Below are 26,198 nucleotides of genomic sequence, written 5' to 3' on the forward strand. Positions count from 1 at the left end.
TTTCATGGTTTTATTTCTGGATGCTTTCTTATGTTGGATCTGGATAAATTCCAGGACATTATACACAAAATACTTAGAGGAAGAGCTGGTTCCTGCTCAATAACAATGTTCCATTTTAAGCTGTCTCATGTTAAAGGGGGAAAAAATACAGTGCCATGTCACTGGAATTCATTTGTCTCCTGGAGGAAAGATGCTGAAATCTTGCTTCAAAGGCTCTGTGTGGAAATTATATCCTGAAGCCTGGATATTCTCCAAGGCTTAATTGAGCTTATTCATAGAAACTCTAAACTTTATGAACTGGACAGCAGACCTCTCAATTTGGCTCTAACTGCAGAGAGGGTGTTGTTTTTGCACGCTCTGATTGACAACACTGAGCACAGGCATACATTTTGGAATAATTAGGAAAATGGATAGGAATTAAAGCAGGCTTTGCTCTGACAACAACCCAGGTGAGGTAAACAGGTCATCTTCCTGTCTGCATTTCTCCCTCTGAAGTAAGGTTTCATTTTGTGTGGTGTTGGGTTGTGTCCTGTGGGTGTATCTCTTTCTCTCTCTCCCCCCTCAGAACTTCTTTCTGGTCTAAAGTCTTCAGTGGCAGATTTGAGATAAAAATCTGCATCTCCTCCCCTACTATCTTGCTCTGCAAGATGAAGAACACAAGAGTGAGCAATGCCATTAAATCACCAAGAGTGAGATTGGGTTAGTGCCTCACATACACTTTTACCGGTCTCAATTTATTACTAATATTGTCTGTGTTCTGGAGGTTTCTCTTGCCTCCTTCCACCCCCCTCAGGCAACAGAGCTGAGAAATTAACTTCTAAAGAACAAACCTCAAATTATTATTGGGATTACTGTAAGAAATCTGAGCTTGTGTGAAAACAAACTATTGTTCAGTTGGCTTCAGCAAAAAAAAGGGGCTTTTTCGTTTGGTAGAAAAGCAGGTAAGACTTCAAAGCCAGTTGAAACCAATGTGGACTTCCTTATTTGCAGTCCTACCTCTGGAGAGCCAGGAGTGCAAGAGGGTCCCAAAGGTGGTTTAGAGGGCATTTGTATTGCTGTTTGGGTCTGTGATTGGTTTTTTGTTTGTTTGTTTTATCATTCTGCATTAATTGCAGATCAGTTTATAAGGGATAAGACTCTTTAGTAATATTTCCTTTTTAGAAAGCTCCTGTATGAGTGAAAGGGAAGGCTTTGCTTGGGGGGTTTTTAAGAGCTCTACCTTGAAGGAGAATTTCCTTATTTCCAGTGTTACTTGGGATTCATGTATCCAGAGATTTTTTTTCCTATATAGGCTTTCTCACAGCATCTTAAGTAAGTGTGTAAAAAAGCCGAACAGAAGGATCATTTGGACAAAACAAGTTCTGTGCTTTGCTTTTGTCACAGTTTAGTCAGTGTTGGGGCAAACTGGGAAAGGTATACTGTTCAGAGTTTTGTCCACCCAGCATTGCACTGCAGATTAATTTTGAAACTTGCTGCTCAAGAGAATTTAACAAAAAATATCCTATGTAAAACTTAAAAATTTTTTGGGAGTGTTAACAGACAGAGATGCTGAGTGACTTATTTTTTTAATGGAAGTCAAAACATTTAGACATGTAAGAATATAACTGCTTTTTAAAATGTGAAATATCTCCATGAGACTACTTAGCTATCCATACATGACATCCTCTAGGCTGCTTAACTCCTGTTTGCTTTGCCAGGGAGATGAAACAGGGACTCGAGAATGAAGGATAGTCATGGTTTGGAAGAGCAGTTGTTGTCAGTGAACTTTGTTTCTTGGAAAACCAGGACCTCTGAGCTGGTAACTTTGCTTTGGCACATGGAAGCCCATGTTCAGGCAGGTGAGCAGGGCCAGTGATGATCAAGGGTCACTCTGGATTTCAGTGAGCTGGTTCAATTCCCATCCTCCTTGGAAGTGTGCACCTTCTTCCTGGCTGGGCTGGAATAATCAGGAAAGAACCAGAGGCTGGGAAGCAGTTAAACTAATGCAGATTAGAGAGGCAGCACTTGGGGGTAGCTGAGGTCTCCTCACTCTGGCAATTGCCTGCCCAAGTGTGGAGGCTGATAAAGTGTCAGTACAGGATTCACAAGTGACCTGAGATTGGAGCTGCTGACCTGATACTGGAAGATTTTAATCTAACAGAGAACAAGTATCATCATCATCATCATCCTTCATATCTCTGAAAGCAGCAGTGTGCACTGTATCTTTATGTTTGATTCTTGCAGGCACTGTGAGTGCATCTCTCCTGCCCTGTGTCCTGCGCTGGAGTTTGCAGTGCAGTATCACACCCTTCATCTCTCAGTGAAAGAGCCCCTTTAGGATGAAGCCTGGTAAAAACCTCAGGGTTACACTCTCCATCTGAACTGCTTTAGAGATCAACCCAGCTGAATTCTAATTTAGAGAAAAAAGCTTCCCCTGCTGCATTTGCACTGTGCACATTTAGGGAAGTTTGTAAGAGTTGAAGTGTCATTTAGGCTGATTGTTCTGTTTTTATGAAAATTTTGCCTGTGAGAGCCCTTGAACACACACTAGTGAGGAAAGAGGTGAATAGAAGTAGACCACAGAATTCTGAATCCATGTTGTATCATGTATCAGGAGGCTTTGTAATAAATGTACTGAACAGCTCTATCCAAGCCTCTTCACAGTTCAAATTTGAATTTCAATAGTGTGGTGCCCATCTTGAATCATGTGTCCATAAAAAAATTTAAGGTCAGGTGGCCCAGAACTACCAATCACTTCCTTTTTGGTTGGAAATGCTTGTAAGATGGCTCTTATTTTTAGTATCTGATGTTGGAGATTGGAGTGAGTGGGGGGATGGAGGGGATGGAGGTCCTTGCAAAAAGGATCAGACTGAGTGACAGTGCTGTTCCATCCCTGAATAAGGACCTGGTGGTGGACAGCTGGCACACAGTCCTGCAGAGCTGCCAGCTCAGCAGTGTCTGAGTCAACACCAATGCTGAGGTGTTCCCCTCCTGTACCTTTTTATTAAGCACAATTCTTTGAACAGCAGTAATTTCAGCAAATCTAGGAGGATTTGGGAACTTTCCCCTTCCCTGCCCTTTGGCTTAAGGCTGCAGTTGCCTTAAAACTGAAAATACCATCATAAAACCCCCAGATCCCAGCCGTCTGTACCAGGTCACCTGTCTGTCTGTAAGGAATTGGCCGTGTGTGAGGGGGACACGTCCTGTGGTCTGGGCAGGCAGCAGGAGGGGGCTGGGAGGGCTCATGGTCGTGGGTAGTGGCAGCTCCTGAGCTGTCAGGCTCATTAGGGAAGTGCTGCTAATTTGGGCAGGCAGGCGCTGCCAGGCCGCATTGTTGGGGTTAAGCAGTGTGAATAGAGCCCGTAAGCAAAGCTGCTGGAATCTGCTTTGTGCTCCCTTTGGACGGCTGGCCTCTGCTCTTGCCTTCTTTTCCAGTTCCAAGTGGCCACGTGGAGTTCTGGCACTGTGAGTGCTGTCTGTAGATTAGTTATAGATTGCAGAAGAAATCAAACTTGTGCGAGAGGAGTTACCCTGCTCCTCTTCTCAGCTCTATTTTTGCATATGTACATTTAGCCAGAGTGTCAGTTCACTACTTCATGTGACTTAATTAGAAATGGATTAAGCCCTCTCTGTTTAAACCCCCCTTTGAACTGCTATAGGTATTTTCCTTATCATCCCTGCTCACATGTGCTAGGCACTAGCTATATAGCAATTAAAGTTTGTGTTTCTTTTCTACTGTCAAAAGATAACCTTTCTCCCCTTCCCTCAGCCACAGTCCTGCAGGTGAGTTTGGAGGTCTGACAGTGTTTGCCTTCCAAATCCACTGCAGTCCCCAGGAGAGCTGGAGGAGAGCTGGGAGGTGATGGGCCGACCCTTGGGGCAGGGAAGAGGGGGCTCAGGGTGGGTGAAGCTGCCCAGTGCAGCCTGGCTGGGTGGGCTGTGCTGGCTCCATGTGTGCCCAGCTGGAGCAGTTCCTCCTGGGATTACTGGAAAAGGTTGAGCAAGGAGAAGAGATTGTTTTCATCTCATAAAGGCAACAACCAGATTGTCTCAGTGCTGTCTGTCCCTGGCGTGCGTCAGAACATACTGTTAATTTGGGAGTTGGAACCAGTGGAGGATTTGCTGATTCTCTACCATGTGTTTGCCTTTGTGACTCCAGTTTCTCTCTCATCCTTTGGGGATGTTTTTCCCTGAGATCTTCAGTCTTACTAAAACTTACTTTTGTTTCTGCCAGCGAAAATGCTGAAATGAGTAATTTTCTGGTAATCATTTTCTACATTTTCACCCGATTGATCTGATTATGTTAAGGCTGAGTCAAATACTCCATTAAGAGTTTCAGATGCTATCAGAGCCGAAGCAGGAAGGTTTCCCAGGAGATTGACTGTGTGTGCTTGTGTGGAACAGACCTGGTGGGGAATTGGCCTGCACAGTCACCTGGCAGCTCCAACACTTCTGTCCCCAAATTCCTGGTTTTCCACCTGCTGGGTCAGGCTCTGCTGTCACACCCAGGTCTGCCCTCCCCTCCAGGAACGAGGGGAATTCGTGCCTTTGCCTGTTCATGTGCAGGGGGATCTATTTAATGCAGTGCCCCATTTTAGAAAGTAAAGTAGTGTTTTTCCAAGGGTGGAAAAATGTATGCTGTGTGGGAGGGAATCCTTCCTGCAAACAAGCACTGAATTTCCTCATCTTACTTTGCTAGGGATGTCTGTTAGCATAAGGCTGGAGGGGGACTTTTGAAATGATTCTGGGAAGCTTTGACTCAGGAAAGGGAGAATGATTCATATTATTACTGTTATTTATTAAGGAGAACAGACCATTGAATCTGACCTTTTACTTATCCTTCTCTTTGAAAACTTAAAGCACTTATGCAGTGACCCCAGAAGAGTTTGTGGGTTTGAACCAAGGTCTTTCAGCATAAAAGCATAAATCCCAACTGTGGGAGCTAGCCTGCAATCATGTTAATAATATAAGGTAGTAAAAGGTGTACATTAGAAAGAAATTTTGAAGTTTCAGCTCAACATAATACTAAGAACTGTGAGGTGACTTACATTTGATTTTGTATTATGCTACAGTGCAGAAAAGATCAGTGCAACCTAAACTATATTTTAATCATAATTTGGCAAGAGAATTTAAACGAAGGAAAAATCAAAACTTGACTCAGTGTGTGTCACAACTGTAATTTCATTCTTGCACTTCTGGAGGTAATACAACTTAGTTGTTTAGGTAATTCCCCAGATCAGTTCTTTATAAAGAATCAATCAAACAAGATTCTGTCCATTTTATGAAGGTGGAAAGGCACCTGACCATGGCCACATGCTCTTGTCTTTTCCACTTAAAGTATCCATCTCCATTATCCTTCTGAAAAATCCTGTTAGAAGTTTCCTCATATCTGAGCTACTGGCTTGAATCTTGCTTGTAATGTCTGTTAAAGTGCAGCAGCTTCATCTCAGCAGAGATTGAGGAGGCATTCAAAGACTCTTCTGGTGAGGAAAAATGTACAGAAAGGGCAAAGTCCGTTGTCACAGCAAGTATAGAAGGTTGAATTTAAATCTGTATTTTACTGCACTGGGGAAGGCAGAAGTCCTCAGCTTCCAGAACTGTGAAGCAAACATTTCTGACCAACTCAACACCTATCCCAGAAAGATTTCCTTATAGGCTCAAGAAAACAGATTTTTGTCAGTAGCTGCAATAAACACATTGTGCAAAGTTAAGAAATCTCCAGGGCTTTGGATTATCAACAGAAATCTTAATTATGTTCAACCTCAGATAAGAATTTATCAGTAATTACAGACATTTAGTTGACATGTAAGCAGTCCTCTAAGGTCACCAAAATCATTTCTTGGTTCATTCCTATTAATGCAGTTGAAAGTTTTCTTTACTTAAAGGTCCAAAGTAATGTCAGCCACATGGCAGTGGAAGAGATGTGATAAGGCATCAAAAATCCATCAGTGGTTTCTTCATTAAGCTGCAAAATAAACTCACTGAACTCCTGTGGTCAGTGTATGGCTGGAATGAACTTATCCCATGTCCTGCCAGAGAATCTGAGTAACTGCTCTGGTAGAAATGAGATCTCTGTTAGGATTGTGAGAACCTCCCAAAACTGAACTCAGATGTGAGCTGTGCACTCAGACATTGGGGTCTGCGGGTGGAATTCCAGGGAGAGGCTGTGAAGAACAAACACATGTCAAACATGGGGTACAGGCTGTGTGAGAACAAACACATGTCAAACATGGGGTACAGGCTGTGTGAGAACAAACACATGTCAAACATGGGGTACAGGCTTCCTCCTCATGGGCTTGGACTTCATAGCTCCCTTATGTTGCCAGAATTAAACACGAGACACAGTTTGTGGCTGTTGTGTCATTTCTGAGTGCAGTGTACGATGTACAGGTCATATATTGCAGCAAAATGTGGGCATCTGGAGTTACCCTACCAAGTGACCCGCCTCCTGTCCTTGGTTTGATCCCTGGTGTTCTCCTTGGCAGTCCTGAGCTCCTTCTCCAGATTAGCAATCTCTGTATAAAGAAAATGAGCATCAAGATCATTCCCAGCAAGACACATCCTCAAAACGAGACTAAAGGCTCCATTTCATGGGAAGATCTGGAGAGTCCACATGCTAAAATCCCCAGCCCAGGCAGTACATCCAGCCCAGGCAGATCATTATTAAGGAGTGTGGTTAAAAACTATTTCCCTGGGAGTGATTTTGCTGCTCGGGCAAATCTCTCCCAGGTGCAGTCCATTAGGAAGGCCAGACCACTTCCTATAAACAAGCAAGCAAGAATGATCCAAAGAATAGCAGGGATGTGTTGCCTTGCCAGCTGGGAAAGTCCAAGAGGAGACTGCAGATTTTAGTGGAGGTAGAATTTGAGTGGAAAAAATCCATAGCCTATAATGGGATTTTTGAAAAGAACTGTTTATTCTGTACAAAATTGTCCACTCAGTAGAACTGGTAGTTTTAATTAACAAGCAGAAGTACCCAAGGAAAAACTCAAGCATCCTAACCTGGTTATTGAATTGAATGCTGCCCTCTTTCTGGGTAGTACAGGTGGGACTGATAAAAGAGATTTAAGTCACCTGCTGTGCACCATGATTTGCTTTGCCATGGCCAGTTTGAACTGCAGCAGCCAACACTGCTTGTTCAGGTTGGGCAACTCCAGCATTTGCAATCTGAGCTGCAGCTCCCTCTTTTCTTTTTTTTCTCTTTTTTTTTTTTTTTTTTTTTTTTTGGAAGATGATCAAAAGAGTCCAAATTACAGGGACCTTCCTCACCTGAGAGGCAAAGAGTTAGGTAAGTAGATCTTTTTGCAAATTCTCTTAAGAACACCCTCCAGCTTCAGCCTGGCAATACAACACTGATATGTTCCTCTTCTCTCCTAGGAATGAGAATTCAAGATCCAGCAAGAAGGTAAGCTGTATACTGAGTTATAACAAATTCACATCCGTTCCAAAAAGATTTTTTTCCTAGAAATCCTTTGAATATGAAATTCAAATGCTAATTGAAGTCAGTTGTCTTGGAAAATTTTCTGGTCCTTTTTTAATTTTTTTCCCCCCTTCATGTAGAATGTGGTAATTTATTCTTTTGTTTCCTTGGCTAAGGGGAGTTCAGTGTGTACTTTTGCTTTACCCCACTAGTTTGAGTGATTCATTTTGCCTTCCAGAATGATTACATGTCCATCAATCCAACCGCAAACCCTTTTTGAAAACTCCTTGCTGCTGTTGTATCTAGTGAACAAATGGCAGCCAGACTATCTCAAATGTATTGTTTCTGGGGCACAGTGAAATGATTGCAGGGATTATGGCTGGCTGTAGCTAGAACTGAGAGCAAATAAACCAAACAAACTTCCCATTGCCCACTCCCTCCCTGAAGCCTCTGGGCAGTGTGTATAACCAGTATTTCACCTTTTCCTGCAGCATCCAGAGGAGCCTGTGGAAGCACCACCTGGAAGAGCTCCTCCCTGTTTTCCACCTGCAGCCTCACGTGCCTTTGGGCTTCCTCCTGCCCCTCAGTCTGCAGGATGTTCAACACTCTCCCATCTGGGTTTGGCTCCCCCATGGATTCCTCCTGGACCCTGGAAGGGGCGAACAGCTCTGAAGGAAAAGGATCTGACTGGAGCAGAATACAGTTTGAAGAGTCTCCCACCTGTTGCTAAATCCTGGGAGCCTCCCTTCAGGATCAGTGGTTGCTCAGATGCTTCGCTGGCCAGGGCTGGCAGTGCTCTGGTGGGCAGAGCAGCTCTCAGGTGGCCTCCTTGGCTCTCGTTTGCCTCAGGTTGTCTTCACTTCTCAGAGCTGTCTTTCCTCCTCAGCTCCTTTTCTTCCTCTCTTACTCTTACACTCAACAATGGGTGTTGCTCTTCAAGTGCAAATACACATCATTTAAATCGTGGTTGCTCTGGCTCCACCTTCCACTCTTTGAGTATTACATATCACTTTATTTTATATCAAACCATATCACATTTCTTTTTGGGGTCACAGAAGCATGTTTGACATGTTTAAGTTGCCACTGTGATGTTCTTCTCCAAACAGAATTCAAACCATTATGTTGCAGTCTGTACCAGAGCCTTTCTAGCAGCTGTGTTTATACAGCTCCTAGTAAAATGGGTCCCTGATTAGGATTTTTGAATAGCTCATTCACTGAAAAAATGGTGTTTTGAACCAGCTAAAGCTATTTAAAAAATTGGGATAATATATGATTAAAAGTTTTGGTTTGAGGGAATGTCAGTGGCAACACCCTGCCAAATTTTAGGCCCAAAACATCATCACCATTAGTATCACAAAGATTAAGTTACTGGAATTTAACTGGGCAAGAAGTGGTTTTCTTTTGCTTGTTTAAAAAAGTAGCTGAAAAATTTTGTGCTGTGGACACTGGCACTGTACAAAACCAGTAAGTGCATGTTAAGGCAGGAAACACAAGTGCTGCTCCTGCTCCATTAAACTGGAACACAGGATTAAAGGCCCAAAGCTACTCCGGCTGACAAAGTCCATATTTAAATGTTTTCTAGATCGTAAACTAAGGGCAAAGATTTATAAGTTTGTGTCGTGACCCATAAATCCAGATCTCCTCTTGTCCTTTGACTCTAGACAAATGGCTTGTAGAGGAATTTGTAGTGGTTTGGATAAATCTAGGTTTCAGCAGTCAGACACGTAAGAAACATCTGTAATTGTCTGAGGAATTTGGCAGACAATCTCGTACTTAAATCACATTTTCCCCTTGGAAAGTTGGAAATGTCCATGTATAAATCAGACACACAAGCCACATACCTCTGCACTTGTGGAATTAGACAAGGTATCAACCCTCTGTTACCTTTGCAAATCCTACTGCAAGGTAAGAGCAAGTTGATACCTTGCTGTAGTAAAAGAGACCAGCTTAAGGTTCTTTAAAACTGTTTACCTTTTTTGAGGCCCAGAATAAAATCTAACAGCTTTAAGGGGAGTTGCTGTAAAATGGCAGGGCTACTTTAGTGTTCAGAATTTGCCACTTAGCCAAAAGACTAAGACTGAAATCAAAAGGTTCTTTGAGTAAAATTATACAAACCTTCCTTTCCAGGCAGAATTGCTCAGTTACGTGGAGAGTTGTCACATGCTGGGCCTCTGAGTACATTTAGCATGCAGTTGTGCAGAGTAGTCTGTCTAGAATCATCTCATCCTGTAATGAGATCATGTAAATTCAAAGCATATTAAACTTAATCCTAGTTCCCAGGATTATACCCTGCAAATTTAAAATTGCAGTGTATAAGAAAGGCATAATGTTCCTGACTGCTAATGATAAAAAATGAGGCCCAGCTCACTGTGAACCAGCTTTGGTTTTGCCACTGAAAGCAGAATTTGGTAAAGGGACTTCAGTGAGAGATTCAAGCTGATGCCTGGTGACCTTTGTCATGCAGAACAAATGATTGCTATGTTTGCTAGAACTGTGTTAGTGCTGGATGCTTCTGGTACAGCCTGAGCAAATAGAGTTTAAAAGTCTGGCTGTCTATCAGCAAACTTTGCCTTTTGCTCGAGTCTCCAAATGCTGTAACGTGGACCCTCCAGGCAGGAATTTGAGGCTCTGCTTTATTTGATGCCAGGTCCTTTAATAGTTTCAGAAAGTGACTTTGCTTGTAGTAGAAAAGCATGATGAAAACAGACGTGATCCTGAATAATGTGTTAAAATCAATTCCTGTGTGTCAGATTCCTGCAGAGCATGTCCTTTGGTGGGCACAGGAATTGTCTGAGCAACCGAGGAAGAGGCTGTCCCACAGATGCTGCATGAAGGCTGCCCCTCTCTGCATTCCAGCTCAGGGATGATAAAGCAGAGCTACCAACTATTTAAGCTTAGCCCAGCTTGTAGTGGACAAAGAGCTAAAATTAGACAAGAAAAACCCCCACAAAAAAAAAAAAAGAAGAGCCAAAATTTGCAACTAGTCATTATCTTTTTGTATTAATAACCTCTAAGAGCTAAAGGCTACGTAATTCTGACCTTGACCACTGAAATGCTGTAAATTTGCTGTGGAAGTGCCCCTGGTAGCTTTAAGGTTGAGGATGAACTAGAGTTCTTAGCAGCATTCAGTGACCTGTCTGGTGGGATGGCAGGCCCTTCCATGTTCAGCTCCCTGTTTTACCCTAAAGACAAGTGGAGTTGGTTGTCAATAGTCCTTCTCAGGCAGAGGTTTTTACTGTGCCTGACTGAGCAGCATCAACTAAAGGGAATGAAGGTGGAAGAATTGTGTCCCATGAAGCCATTTCTGGAACAAAAAATACCTGCCCTGGCTCCAGTATGTCACTACTGTTGCACTGTGGAAAACAGACTTACTGTTTCCTTGCAACACTTTCTGCCACCTCTTTTACTCCAGCTTTCCTTTCTGACCTCTCTACTTTTGCCTTGCTGCTCTCCTACATCCAGTCTCTCTCTCTGTTTTCACTCACTGTTCCTTTACACACCTAATCCAAGGCAATCAGTTCTAAGTGGGGTTTTTTCCTTTGCTCCCTGGGAAACAGCTACATCCTTTCTGTTGCCTTCCCAGGGTGTGTTTTATGCCAGCTCTGGCAGGTCTCAGCCAGCTGCAAATTTCCCTTCTCCTCCAGCGGGTAAGAAGTTGATGGCAACAAGTGTGTGTGCCTGCAGGTCTCAGCTGAGCAACTCCCCTTTGGGGTGTTCCTGCTGGCTGCTGCCACACCCACCACAGCAGGGCCCAGCTTCTCTGGCCATGGTGGGGGTGGCAGGGAGTGTTGGCACAGAAGGGGTACAGCAACCTGGCATCTTCCACAGCTGCAGTTTTCTGCCTCTTGAAGAATACAGGTTTCCTTTTCAGGAAGACCAGCCTGTTTGGAAGATATTTTTCGCATCTAATTACAGTGATTCTCTTGCAAGCCTCTCTGAAGCACTTCAGGAAGCTGCAGTGAGTTGGAGCTGATTGGCAGGTGTCAGACACATCAGCAGTGTTTTTCTTAGGCTGAATTGCCTGACACAGCTCTCTGGAATGTAGCAGGAGGCAGTGCAGTATTTTCATTTAATTGCTCATGGAGATAGCTGCAGGATTGTGGTGTCAGAAAATATTGCTAAATCTCAGGGGATTTCTTGGCATTTTGTTGCCACAATAGAGTCATAGTTGTCAAAGTGGCTTAGTACAGCCACAGAATATATGTGCACTTATTTATGCAGCCTGGAAATGTGGTGTAATAATAAAATACTCTATTTACATTTCTGCGACTTGCATTCATTTGAGTCTTCTAATGCTACTTTTGTCCTTTGCTGTATTGTTTAAATGCATATTTCTTATATTTGAAATTTATGTAGATGTTAAGAAGAATTATATGCTGTCAGTCTGGTCACATTTTGCAACCAGTCTGAAACATGATCCTACTAGTGGTTTTGTGTCTCTGTGCTGTCTTTATTACCTAGGCATTTCAGTTTTGGAAATCCATATTTATAAGGAATTTGCTCCACAGTAGAGCTGCCATCGCATTGTTAATACTGAGATGACAAGCAGCCTGAAAATGAGGTGTCGAGCAAACATGAGCAGTTTCCACTCGAGTTTTTTGGACTGTCCTGAAGCCCAGCAAGTCCAGGTTGTGGAGCATTTGCAAAGTAAGATTAATGCTGTGCAGAACTGCTGCTGAGTTACAGGAAGGCAGTCACCTGAGACCAAAAAATGAAGTTCCTGTGTCTCCAGCTCTCCCCTGGCAGGTCAAAAGCTTGCTTGCCTTCGGGATGTAAAGGTATCTGCTTTGCTGTGTGTCACAGTCGAAATCTCCTTGTTCAGGGTTATGTTCACTATATGCAAAATGTTGTCCTGCAGAAGGGGTGGGTTTTGTCCGTAGAAATTATCTTAGTTGCACAGGTGTAAAAAATACCTTCTCTGTATTGTGTTTTTGGAGATTCTTTTCTCACACACTGTTTGTGTCTATTCCTTTTGTCTCCAGTGAGATGTTTCAGCTAAAGCATTATGATTAAGTCAGGAGAGCATCCAGCCTGTAAGCAGCATGAAGAGTGCTCCAATTACCTCCTTACCTGTGTCTGTGGGATTAGACCATGAACTCTTTAGCTGGAAACATCCCTGGCAGGTTGCTCACGTGCACAGCCGTTCTGGCCCAAGCAAAATTGCTTACAGAAGTAAAAAATTCAGTGTGATCTTGCAGTGCTACTTAACAAAGTCATAGGCACACTGGTCATGGTAGAGTGGTACTGGAAGAGCTTTCTTGATGCCTATCTGTGTTTTTACTCCTTCCATTTGTCATGACCTTGCTGCCTCTTACTTCTGGCTTTATTTTGTAGCAGGAGCTTTGTTTCTCTGTTATGATACATTTGCGAATTCACTGCTTTTTCTCCCACGTTTAAGCTGGAGAGAGATTTTTAGTATGTCTTGCAGAACAGATTGGAAATCCAAGCTAATCAAACTAATCTGATAAAATAGGTTTTAGAATGAATCTAACACCAATCTGCTGCTCTGTGAAAAAGCATACATAAGCAGTATTTATTGTCTGTAGCCACAAGAGGGGGGGGGAAGCCTAAATGCATTTAGCTTCTGCAGCAGCAAGGAATGTCCTTAGAAGAGTGAACATGATAATCACAGTGTTAGCCTGAACTTGCTAGTAAAGGTTAGTGCACAGACCCAGCTGCTCTGAGAAAGGGAAAACTGAGCTGAAAATCATCCCTGGAAACCTGTTGGATTTGTAAGGGGAACAAGGAGAAGAGGAGATAAAATACGATTTTGGGGCTGTAATGAAAGATGGCTTTGGAGGACGAGGGTGTGTGCAGGGAGCCTGAGGGAGGAAGGCGAAGGTGGAAAATGCTGAATCCTGACAGGTCACTGGGCTGTGCTGAACGGTCTGACAGCACCTTCTCACCAGCTCCAGCAACAGCCAGGCTGTCCATCACCTGCAGAGAGTCAGAGCATTCATTAGGCAGCACAACTTTTCTATCAACACATAGTTTTTCCTGCCTGGTGAGCTGAAGAAAAGCTTCTTATAGTTACTTCAGCAGGGGAAGCACACAAACGGGCAGGTCGTACTCTGTGTCAGATTATGGGATTTATGTCTCAGAACTATTTTAGTCTGCCACAACCATTTGAAGCCTGGGACATGGATTCCAGAAACTGATATTTTGCTGTTCATCATCAAAGGTTTGGTCAAAGGTTTCTTCTGATCAAATTAGTTATGTCTTCGCAACCCTTTCAGTTTTCACTAAGTATATTTGCATATCTGAATTTCCCCAAGAGAGACATTCTAAGCAGTGTTTAATTTAAACTTCAGCATTTGGCAGAATAAAAATGATCATTGTATAACTGATCACAAAAACTGCAGTTTTTGCAAGTATCAGAGGGGCCTTTGGCATAACTAACACAGTACCCTATGCAAATATTCCTAGTTGAAAAGGAATTAATCTCTTTCCAAAGGGTCAGCACGAATCTTTCAATGGCACATAAGCCTGCTTTTGAGGGAGCAGGTTCTTAGCAAGCCCTGAGGATTCAGATTGCCAAACTGTACACTGCACTGACACATATGCAAATACCTTGTTCTCTTACAAATATACCATAAATTCTGTATTTTGTGAATTTAGCTGTAACTTACATGGCATGCAGGAATTCTGTAAGAGCAGGATCATCTCAGTCTGGAACTGGACAATGTCAGCTGTAAGCTGGGATAGAACAAAGCTGGAATTGATGGTTGGCCAGGTCCCTTTGCCAAGCTACTCGTTTTCATCATTCATAGCAAGAGAGCCTTATTTTGTTCAAGTCCTTTTGTTGGTGGAGACAGCAGACAGGTTCTGTTCTGTCCTCGGAGAAGGTGGCCCGGTGCCAGCGCCAGCAGCCAGCAATCCAAAGTGTTGTGTTTAATCACCAGATTAATTTTTCCTTTTATTGGCTTTTCCTTTCAATAGCACCAAGCATGACATGTTGTAAAACAGCAACACTGGTTGCACAAGGGCTGGCGAGCATCTCGGAGCCCCCTGGCTGTGGTGATAGCTGAGTGAACACTTGGCTCGATGTGCAGCCAGTGGAGACTCCCAGGAAAGCAAACTGGGAACACACCCTCGTGTCCGTGACTGGGCCGTGTGCTGGGGAAGGGTGAGGGGAGAGGAGGCACCTGCTCCTGGGTGTGAGAGCTGAGCTGGGGCTCACCTGCCTTCCCTCCAACATCTCACACAGCTGAAGGTTCAGTAGCATGGTGGATGCCTGAGCTCTCCTGCTCTACATCCAGTCCAGGAATGGTCTGTGCTTTCATTGGGATGTATTTATTTTAGCCTTAGTGTGTCCATATGCAAGTTATCTTCTAAAAGGAAATGGTGGTAGACCCAAAGCACGTTAAAGATTCGTGCTCATCCCACTGAACACAAGAGATTGTGCCTTGCATTGAATATAGGAAAAAAATGGATTTATTTTTTTCCCAGGAGGATGATGTTAGATACAAAATTTCTTTATCCTCAGAGTTTTCAGCAATGACTGCGTGACCATCCGTGGTGTTCTGTGCCATCGAGCACAAATCTGGTCATGGGTGGGAATGCTTATGGTGGAGAGGTTTGGTCTGTCTGCTCCTGTATCTGCCTTTCATCTTCATTCAAGGAACTCTGGTGGCCTTGGAATAGAAAGTTTAGCAGAGTTTGGTGTGAGTGTAAGAATGGATAACTCTCTGCTTGGCAAAGAGCTGTCAGCTTCCAGAACCCTGCACTTTGATGGTTATTAAACATTTTAAAACTTAAATTAATAGACTTCTGTCTTTCCACAGTCTATATTGTAACCTATGAATATTATGTTCCAAATGGTCTGTGCTGCCAGAGACAGATGATAGAACTTTATTGTGCACAGAGGAAGGTAAGTGTACCTTCAGTGTAATGTCCCTTTAAATTAAGATTTCTGGGTTTGGATTTGACTCGTTTTACTGATATCTTCAGTTTAAAGGCACAGATTTGCATGTACCTTTTCCAGCCAAAGTTGTGTTTATTAGCTTTTCACGATCAATAGGTAGGGCAAACAATAATGTTAATCTACTGTATGAGTAATACAGCTGCTGAAAGATCAGGGACCACTTCATGGTACAGACAGATGCTGGCTGTAGTTTGTCAAGGCTGGGTTCCCCTGAAAGCAGAGGTTAAAGAATGCAGCCCTGTGGTTGTTCCTACTTCCCATGTTTTACAGGAGCTGCTCTTGTCAATTCTTTCTTCTGCTGGAGATCCTTGTTCAATGAAAGTGTTCTGTGAGTGATAATCTTGTGAAGTAGAAATCCACAAATGTCACTTTTTCAAATAGACACCATGTGGCAGCTCTCAAGGAAGTGGCCTAACCTTTTGTTTCAAGGATTAAATTTCTAAGCCCCTCTTTCCATCCCTGTGCCTGCTCTCTCGAGGGGCTGAGACTTGAGGGTGGGGGGATTATGGATAGTTTTGCATTTATGTAAATATGAAACACTGACTAGAAATGGAAGGGGGGGAGACTGCAACCAAACAGCTGTCTTTGCAAACTTAGTATTTATTGCAGAGTTAAACAAAATGCCTTATTGTTTAGAGCACTTTTTGCCTTGGGCATTGGCTTAGACAGTCCGCGTTGGCTGAAAAGAATTTCCTAACTCCCTTTTCCACACAACAGAAGATTAAGCAGATAACAGCAACAATTGGCTGTTTGGATCTGGCCTTGACATATGTTCCAAGCATCTACTTCATGATCCAACAGCAGTATTTTTCTCTTTGATGGCTGCAGCACTTCACTCCTCTTTTACCATCACTGCCACTTATGCGCCATCAGGGGCTTCTTTCTGAGCCTTCTTTCTGGTCAAAAGTGAACAATTATAAAAGAGTCTTGCTGCATAGTATGTAAATTCCTTATGCACAGGGAATATTCCTGTCACATTATTAGTATGCAAAGTCTTTCAGAGTTGCAAAAAAGCTCCATTACAGGAAACAAGTTCAAAGCAAAAGTGAGAGGAATTGCATGAAGAAGCTTTAGTATTCTTGGTAGTCAAAAGCCCAGAAGAGTTGGGATACTACCTGGTGATAGTACTGAAAGTTGGAGACAATGAACTGCAGGATATTTCTGTGGAGAGCTTTCCCCTCAGATTTCACTGGCTGTTCTCATGCTCTGTCCCACCTTCTGGTAGGAAAAGGCTTCTGATCAGCAGTGTAAGTGGGTCACACAAGTTTCCTGCATCTTGCCAGGCCCCCAGGCAGCTCTGATCAAACCTTTGTCAAAATGCTTACTTGGTTTCTGACCAGAATTTATCAGCTGGCATGGAGCAGTGTTTAACTGCTTCACTCCCTGATGCAGCTGGATGTTGTAGGAAGAGCTGCAGAAGTCCAGCTTTCCTCTCTGCCTGCTGCTCGGTGGAAGGGGCCCTCTGGTACAGCAAGGTGCTGGGACAGTGTTGCTGGCCATCTTCTCTAGAAGGCAAAGATTTGAGGCTTCTGTCTGCCCTTTTTACCAGAGTCAAGGCTGGTGCTCAGTTCCAGCTGTGCTGGCAGGTAGTTCCTTGATTCCTGTACTTGGCACTGCAGTCCTGTTCCTGTCAGATCTTTGATCAGAAGGAAGGGATGCACTTATACACAGGAAAAATGATCTTCCCGTGTGTTAGGTGAAAATGTTGGTCTATTAGTCTGTTTTATATTATCAATAAATTGCAAAGCCCACATTATAATTGGCTTAAAAGTAAATAGGGAATGGACCTGGAGCCTGACACAGTGGAGCTGCAGCTGGTGGTTGCCAAAGGTTTCAGGGGCTGCAGTTCTCAGCCATGTTAAGACAGAGCAGAACTGGGACTGTCTGGGAGCTGACGTGTGTCTTTCCTCGAACCACTTTCCTCTCCCACAGCTGTAGTGGTGGGGGATGAGGGAGCACTAAAGGATCATAACACCCACAGCACTGTGTTTCTTTATGCTTATTTAGTTGGTGTGTGTGACTCTCAGCAGTCTGCACACACTGCAGGCATGAGCACTGTCACTGTTTCAAACACCAGTTTCAACACACAGACCACCCAGGGACCAAGAATTAAGGTCAGTTATGCAGAGTCTGACACAGGGTGGAAGGTGCTGAGCAACAAACTGGTAGAGCTGCTTCAGTTATTGCAATTAAAATACTGAAGTGAACTGAGTAAATAGGCTTCTGCATCTGCATTGCAGATTTGCACTGCCCTGGTAGATCGATGTTAGGCTTGGCTGTGCTAATTCAAATTTTCTCCCAGCCTGCAGTTAATTACCCGGTGCTGGCTGGCAGCCCCCACGTGTGAGGGTGCAGCTCCTCTGCAGACAGGGGATGCTTCAGGAGCAAAGCAGAGCAAGGTGACTCTCCCAGCCTGGCCTCCACTGGGGAGTGGTGTGATACAGGAAAGTTCACACAGCGCTGGAGGCAACTCAGCCCCAACTGATTGGCTGAAATGGGACAGTAAGGGAACTAATAATGAAGAGGCAGGTAAAGGAACACAGCATTGTAGGGTTGGCTTCCACTGAGTATATAGAAAACATTGTCATAAAAGACAAATTTAAAACATGCCTTTCTAGTCACTAGAAAAAAAGAATTTGTGCCTACTGAAAAGTCCAGAAATTTCCAAAATTCAGAAGTTGCCAGAGAAATAATGAGCAAATGAATGTGCCCTTTCTGCAAACCTTTTTCAACCCAGGGGATGCAGTTCTTATTTTGCCTGTTTGTCTTTCGTGAGCGTCTGTGGAGTCCCACTGCAGTAAACTAGGTGAGAAGCCAAACACAACTGACTGTAATATTGGTTGCACACAAAGCAAGGTGTGGTGTTAGAAGTCATTTTCAACCCAAAAGCAAATGACAAACAATAGATTTCAGTAGTGGAAAAAAAAAAAAGAGTTGGATTTTTCAGGCAACAACTTTACTAGTTAAAAAAAAAAAGCCTGAACAAACCATGTACTTTCCAATGGAGGGTATCCAACAAATCTTTCACAATTTTTATCAGTCTGCAAATCAACTTGACAGAGGCATTGGTTCCTAAAATTTGAGCTCAGGTGGTCACTGCTGGACTCTGGGTTGCTCAGGACCCCCAGCACAGCCCCTCAGGCTGGCCCTGTCCCCTGGGCACGGCTGTGCCAGGCAGAGCAGGGCATTTCCTCTGCTCTGGAGTCACAGCTGAGGAACCCTTAATCCAAAATGAATGCTGGAAATTGTCCCCTGTGGACCTGGCAAAGTCATCCCAGCTGGAGACAGATGGGAAATTACAACAATTTGCAAGAGAGATGTTCCAGAGAGGTTCTGCTCTTCATGCTTTGTGCTCCTAACTCAGGGAGGGGGAGCTGGGGGTTTGACTCTCTTGCAGACAACTGTGGGCTTGTGTGAGAGTTCTGCTGGACTTTCCCGAGCTTGTGTGGGGTGTGTGCATCATGGGCTGGGGGAAAAACAAATCACACATTCTCCAGCCTGTCACCACGAGCTTTCTTGCTGTTTGGAGGGAGCTGAGCCCTTTAAGTTCTCTTCTTTGTCCCCGGTTGTGCTGTGGTAAATGAGCCACACAAGATTCGGTGTAATTTGAACAGCCGTGTGTTTGCAAAGGCGGGTGTTAGGAATCCAGTCAAACACGCAGGAAACAAAATCCTGGTGGAAAGGGAATCTGTTTCTCCTTGGCTGCTCCTCCCCAGCGCTGCCCAGGCAGCCCTTCTGCCAGAAGTGCACACCCAGACTGGGTTTTAGGAAGGCGCAGCTTTGCTGAAATGGTTGAACTGCACAGATGCCTCAGCCCGTGGGGAGGGTGGGACAGAGCCTGTGGGAGCACACTCTGGGCACTCTCTGCTTTTTCTGCATCTCTTAAAGAGGTTTTGAATTCACTTTAACCCCTGCCTTGTCTTGCTGGCACAAACTGTGAATAATTGAAAACATTTCCAGTAGAAGGCAGGGTTCTGCTGTCTTGGCATCTGTTACTGTTCAGAATGAGGATACTTGCATTTTCTTGCTGGCCGTGTTTACTGTATCTTTAGCATAACCATATCATTATCTCTAGCCTTTTTTATTCCAACATTAACAAAAAGTCCCTAGGAAGCTAAGCCATGGTTCTGTGAATGCAAGAGAAGCAAGGAATACTAAAGGAGCTTCTGTGTGTTAGTTACTAAAGGCACAAGGCAGATGTGTCCTCTTGTCTTGCACACTTAAGACAACTAACATGGAGCTTTTATTTTCTTTTTAATAACCTTTTGAAGGAGGGCTGTGTTCTCTATAGCCTTTGCAAGCATGGAGTTTTGCAATTCAGAAATACTAACAAGTCTTAAATATTTATTAATTCAGCAAAGCTGGTTGCTTTTGTTCGTGGCAGGAAGGGATGCATTCAGACCACAACCTTCAGATGTCCCAGGGACTGTGGTTTGCCTTGAGCTGTCATGGGGAAGGAGAAGAGAGAAGGTGAGACTATAGAAAGTAAAAACAGAGTTAAACTGCCTGTATTGGCAGTGCTCCATTTTGAGGGAAAAGGCAGAATCCAAACAATCTTTTGTTTAATTACAAAAAATCAAAGCAAAGCACCATGAAAAGCAAACAGATTTGTTAACTTGTCAATGACTTGATTGATTGTAAAAAAAACAAAACCTGCTGATATCTATGTTTAATGTTGAACAGCAAATGTTGAAGAGCTGATAAAATGAGTGTGTCACTCATGCCTGAGGAATAAGCAATGTCAGAGGCTCTTTTCCTCTCTGTAGTGTGTGGACACAGGCCTGGATGCGTGTCAGAAAATTCCTATCACAAGTGAGCAGCTCTGGGAGGGCTGCTGTGATGGGAGTGAGGAAGAGGATGGGCCCCACTCCTCACCTGCATCTCCATGCCCAACGTGCAGCTGTGGAAGTCTCTTGTTTGAGGCTTTACTGCTCTGTTGCTGATAATCACTGATTTCAGCTGCTCTTCCAGTGAACCTGGGTCTGTCCCTAGCTGGTGAACTTCTCTTGAGATGGACTATAACACTTCCCAATTAATATTTATTGACATATCTTTGTGTATTGTTTTAAAAGGAAAGCTTCCCAAAGCTGCTGAGGGAGGGCAGTTAATGTTGAAGGTGAGGTGTTTCCAGAGAAACAGTTTGCTGAATTGTGGAATATATAAACAAACTGGTGAAAAAAATAACCTGCAACCAGATCACTCCAACTACTTGACTGTGTTCTTCAGGTAAATGAACAAGAGCCTTTTTTTAGTCCAGTGGGTGAGTGAGAAAAATATTATTTGGAGAATTCAAATATGCCTCCTGGAATTAAGACATGAAAAAGAGACTCTTTTGGATCTAAAAAAGAAATTGCTTTTCATATTCACCCAAGGGTACTTCAGGGATTCAACTTCCCAGAGCACGGTTGGTTTTTACCTTGTTATTGCCCTTTGGAATCAGGGACAGGGTACTCCATTTTGAGAAATTACAAGTATTCTTCAAAGTTTCCTTCACAATATGAATTATAACTCTGTGCTTGGATTTTCTGATTACTCTGATTTTATTTTTTTTTTATTTTCTCCCCCCAGTCAAAGGAGATGATGGCACAGTTTTAGCTTTGCAAGCTTTGCTTGTGTCTCTGTGGCTGTTCTGCTGTGAAATGCAGCTCCACACTTCCCCTAACCACGATGGTAGACTTGTCTGCTGGTGAAGAGGAATGTATAGGAAAGTAGAGTACCCCAGAGTTTAGGAAGTTTCCTAGTATAAGCCAAAACTAGTTTGCTTGTGGCATATGATTTTCAGCAAATATTCAGGGGAAAGGCCAGGAGAGATAAGGGGTTCATTCAGGAAAGCTGAAGGGTAAATTATTTTCATTACACTGTTACAGCTGTTCAGCAAGAAGTAAATATTAATTTTTTTTTTCTGAAAAGCAGAATGATGGTCTCTACTCTTTAAATTAAATCAAGAGGAAAAACATGAATTGGGAATTTTAACAAAGTTCAGGAGCAACTGGGTATTTAAAAAGGGCACACACTAATGCCAGCTATTGCCATTGGAAGGAATGGCAGAACTCCACAGACACAACATCCCACAGTTCAGATCTGTATCCAAACCTCTCGCTTGAAAATTTGGCCTGGAAATTTCTCAGCAGTTAAATCATCAGATGCTTAACACTCCTCATTCTGGTCCCAGCTGGGAATCTGGAAAGTGTAATGTTTAAGCTGAATATTCGCTTTCATTCTTGGAAATGGGAACGAGTTTCATCAGGAAACTGTTTCTTTTTTTATTTTCCTTTTCTTTTCCTTCCCTGAATTGCTTTGCCTGTTGCATTTCGTTAGCAGATGGTGACACAAATGTCATTTCCATAGTCTTCTATTTTGGCACAGGAGCTGCTAATTGTCCCATTTGGGCTTGGGAGTATTGAGCTTTGTTAGTGCATCTCAGGTAACTGTAACTGGCTTATGTGCCTGAATTATGGCCACAGAGTCAGAAGATTTTTAGTTCATCAGGCCCAGTGCATAATTGTGTGTTTTCTGGGTACTCTGTGGTTCTTCCAAAAAATGAACCACACCCCAAAATGACAAAACCCATAGGCTTTTAGTGAACAGTGAGGTATTAGTAGGAAAACAGCTCCCCTGTGTCCAGTGCAGTGTGTGAGCAAGCTGCTCTTCTGCCTTCAGGAGTTGTGGGTTTGGGAATACAGTAAATAATACACAGGTAAAGCAGTGAAACTCCCCCTGCCCCCATGGCTGCTGGCACATCTTTGCCTTGTGCACTTTGGAGGGGAATTGCCAAGAAGCAAACCTGTGTACCAGGCTGAATCCCATTTCCCTGTCTCTGTAATTAAGATACTATCATCTCTTAGGATGTTTTCTAAGCAAAGTAATTTTGTTTTCTGTCAGCCTGAATTGAATACCTGTGCACCAGCACAAATATTTTGTCCAAGCTGACAGACCCAGGATGGTGATGCTGTGTTTCATCATTTAAATAAAAACAATCCCTGTTACTGTGACAGTCACTGTGGGTTGTTTTAGGTTTTTATTGCTCCCCAAAAGCCTTTGGGTTTTTGATAGGTTCTTTAATAAGATTTTCCCTGCAGGAGAAGCTGTCTCCAGCAGCCTGCCCTAATCCTGTTAGATGAGAGCAGAGATGTTGCAGTCATTGACGTGCAGACAGGGCAGTCCTGGGACATGGTTTGTGCTGATACAATTGGAAATGCTTGATCTAAGCCAGGGGGTTACAGTCATTTAATAGTTTGAGAAGGCTGTGACTGTGCTGTTACCTCAGTGACCTTCTGGGTGTTTGTTGAGGGAGTGCATGGGAACAGCCACGAGTCTCCTTTGCCTCTGAGCCTGGGACATCTGCCCAGGGGTGTGTCCAGGGGCTTCCAGAGCCGTGGAGGCACCTGAGGATGCCTTTGCATGGCCGAATGACAGCAGCCATTGCCGGGTGTTCCTCTGCTGCAGGAGGAGGGGGATGTTACTGCTCAGGCACTTAATTTAGCAACAGGACAATGGGAGAGAGAGAAGAGGAAACAGAGCCTGAAAGTCTGGGAGACTCAAGGAAAGGAGACCAGTTCCAAGACAGATTTCTGGTATGGATGTTGATAAAAAGGCTGTTCTGCCCCTGCAGCTGCCCAGGGGTGTCCCTTCCCCAAATGAGAACGGGGAATGAAGCTGGTGTTGTTACTGGGGAAGGGTGGAGATGATGAGAACGAGCTGGGTTTGATGTTTCCTCATTTGGCGAATGCAAACAGAGGACAGGGTTCAGTTTTGTAACATTCCCACCAGGCTGTGCCATTGTGGTTTTGCACCCTTGGTTTTGTTGGAACTGCCTCTGTCTCTTGCTTGCAATGTAATCCCATGTTGGTTTGCTGGCTTGTGTGTCCCACTACCCTCTGCTGGAAGAAATGAGGATTTTTCAGCTGTGTCTTTGTGCCCCAAAACAGTCCCAGTCCTCCAGCAGAAACAGCCTGGGAGCCTGTTTGGGAGCACCCCGTTCTGCTTGGCTGTTGCTGAACATCCCTCCTGCAGAGAAGAGACGTGGGGTCTAAAATATTGCTGGGTTTGAGGGCAGTGCCCGGCCAGCTGAGCTGGTGCTCGTGGGGTGTGATAGCAGGAGGCTGAACTGGGTGACGTGTCCTTTTCTTATTTGTTACTTTGGCCATAGTTGTTAGGTCTGTTCCAGTTTATGATTAAAGGTGTTGCCAAAATAGGCTGAATCACTGATGATTGTCCTCTGGTGTCCTGTCTTCAGAGGTGACTGGTACCAGCTGGTGGCTTGAGAAGGGGTAAAATGTCCCAAAGCAGGTGCCCACAGGAGCATGTTCTTTCCAAGTGCAGAGTTTGTTTTATATGTTGAAACATGAGGATCTCTTATATTTTTATTTTCTTAAATCAGCAAAAGTAGTTTTGATTTTTTTATTCCCTGCTTAAAATCTTAATATGTTAGGCCCCTTTATACCAGCTATGCAAATGTTCTTTTACAGTGTAGTGAGAAATAAGGTATATGAATGTCATGCTCCCAGTTGAGGTTTCTGTCCAGAGGGAAATTAAAGATGGGATTCTAAGAGAGGATTTTGGCTTATTATTGTGTATTTGCTCCAATACTTGATATGTGAGAATGTTTACACTTTCTACCCTATCTTCTGTATCTATTTGCAATAGAGGTACCTCTATCTCTGTTCCATTCTTCTCTTCTATAAAATATGAAGTCCCTAATCTTTTTGCTTCACATGGGGAAACCTTGCAAAAACTGCAGTAATTTTGCTGCACCGTGTGTCTAGAAATCTTCAAACGAGAGTTCAGATTAGAACTGGCTTCCTTTCCCTGGACAAGCAAGCTATTGCGGAGATAAAAGAGCTCGTGTAGCAGCTCTGAAGCATGTTATTCAGGCCACAGACAGGTATTGTTTCCAGATTTCAAAGGCAATACATGATCCAGACAAGTCTGCAAGAACCTCTGGTCTCAATTAGTTGTAATTTTCCTGAACAGCGCTCTCCAGTCATGGCAGAAATGTCACTGCTGTCACCAGCCTCGCAGGATTTTGCTTCCCCTCCTCTGGACGGGTGCCCCAGCACTGCAAAGAGCAGCTGGCAGAGCCAGTGGGGTGTGGGGTGTGCCCTCCCCACCACCGGAGTTGTGGGGGCAGTGTCAGACCTCCCCTGCTGCTGGATGGTCCCTCCTGTCCTTCCCACATCCCTGGCAGGGCCGGCTGCTCACTGCCAGGCATGGAGCGAGTGGCACATGTGGCAGAGAGGTAAGATCCTCTGAGGAGAGGTTTCCACTACTCCAGGCAGCCCCTGCAGCTCTGTTGCAGTGCAGAATTCTAACAAGGCAACTTGCTCCCTGAAGCCGCCCCTGACATGGGCCCTGACACCCGGGCTGCCCAGGGCTGAGCTCAGACTGCTGGGCTGTCTCTGCTGGTGTCCCCTGCTTTTCTGCTTTCTCCCTGCATCTTCGTTACCCCATTCTCTTCTAACCCACCAAGGACACGATCACAAAGTTCAGAGCTCATACTGAACGTTTCTAATGCATATGGGCTCATTGGTAATTTAAGTGGCACGTAACTTAATCATATAGATGCTGTCTTTAAATTAGGTAATTGCTCCAGGAGCTGTAAAGGGATGGTATCCTGTGAAATTTAATTTCTTTCTACTGAGCTCATGTGGAAAAGGAATATCTAAAAAATCAAATTAACTTTACAACAAGGATAATATAAACTGTATCTTTTCACTGATGGCACCACCCCCCTCCTTATCTCGTAATATTTCTTTACCTGTTTCTCTCTCTCATCACCACATACTTAAAATGAGCTGCCTTGCTTCCACTGCACCACTATCTCATGAGTTCAGGCACTGGGTGTGTACTGGATGTGTTCTGCCAGGATGTGGTTGGGGAATACAGCGAGCAAAGTGTGCAGATCCTTCTGTGCCAGGGGCTGGGATCACCTCAAGTGTGTCTGTGCTGATAATTTGACCTTGTTTTAAAAAGCAGCTCTGTGGGAGCAGCTCACCTCAGCTGCATTGCTGATTCATGCATGCACTGACAAGGATGGAGGCAACATGGAAAACAGGAGAACAGCCCTCAGGCAGGGAGGAGCTATCCTGTGCTTTTTTCCCATCTTGGAATCTGGCAAATGCAATTCCATCTGTCCAACAAAAACTTGTGTTACAGATTGCTGAGAGGTCTGGAAGGTCACGAGGGTCACTAGTGGTGACCAAATAACGTGTGTTCCTTGTTACTCAGATGGGACTCTGGGGGACTCAGGATGAGGGGCTGTCTCTTTCTGGCACTGCTGCAGTAGATGTGGCATTAATTTAATAGTTCTGATGTTTGTACATTAGAAGCACGAGTTCTCATTCCACATGGTGTCTTCGAAAATGCTCAGAGAACCTCAGCTGTGCAGTGTGTGTGTATCCCTTTCAGACGCTGTGAAGTATCCTTTGGCCTCCCTGGCCACCACCAGGCTGGGCAGCTGGACTGGGACTGTTGCTGGAAGTGGTGCACATGGGAGCACAGACAGGGCAGTGCAGCCACAGGCACTGACAGCTCCGCTGGGTGAGGAATTATTGGTTCATACAGCATCCTTTGGAGGTAATTCAGCGAGGTTTCTGTGGCTGGGAAGTCATTCAGCTGTTGCAGCACAGTGATGCTGGTGGCCAGCCATACACAGACAGAACTGCAAAGGAATTTCACTGGGCAGCAGTTCCTTCTTTTTCCAACCACATGGATTTAAACCTCTGGATGTGACAGGGCAACTGGTGTCTCTCCTGCTGGGGTTGTTTTGCAGTGACTCCTCACTGCCCTCCTGTTCTATCGTGACCCAATGACCACCCATACCCTCAGCTCTCTTTTCAGCTGCTGAAGGAGTGGGGTTCACTTCCAGCTGCTCAG

General features: G+C 44.1%; 1 protein-coding gene and 1 long non-coding RNA gene across 9 annotated transcripts in view; both read left to right on the forward strand.

Annotated features, from left to right (window-relative positions):
• Positions 1-26,198, forward strand: part of ZDHHC8 (zinc finger DHHC-type containing 8) — a 121,472-nt gene that overhangs the window by 54,120 nt on the left and 41,154 nt on the right. The window lies entirely within an intron of this gene.
• LOC108497665 lies at positions 7,191-8,361 on the forward strand. Its single transcript, XR_001874931.1, has 3 exons — positions 7,191-7,267; positions 7,357-7,384; positions 7,891-8,361. It is a non-coding gene; the product is annotated as an uncharacterized LOC108497665 (long non-coding RNA).

This window comes from Lepidothrix coronata, unplaced genomic scaffold (genome assembly GCF_001604755.1).
Source record: "Lepidothrix coronata isolate B3197 unplaced genomic scaffold, Lepidothrix_coronata-1.0 Scaffold51, whole genome shotgun sequence".
Classification (NCBI taxonomy): domain Eukaryota; kingdom Metazoa; phylum Chordata; class Aves; order Passeriformes; family Pipridae; genus Lepidothrix; species Lepidothrix coronata.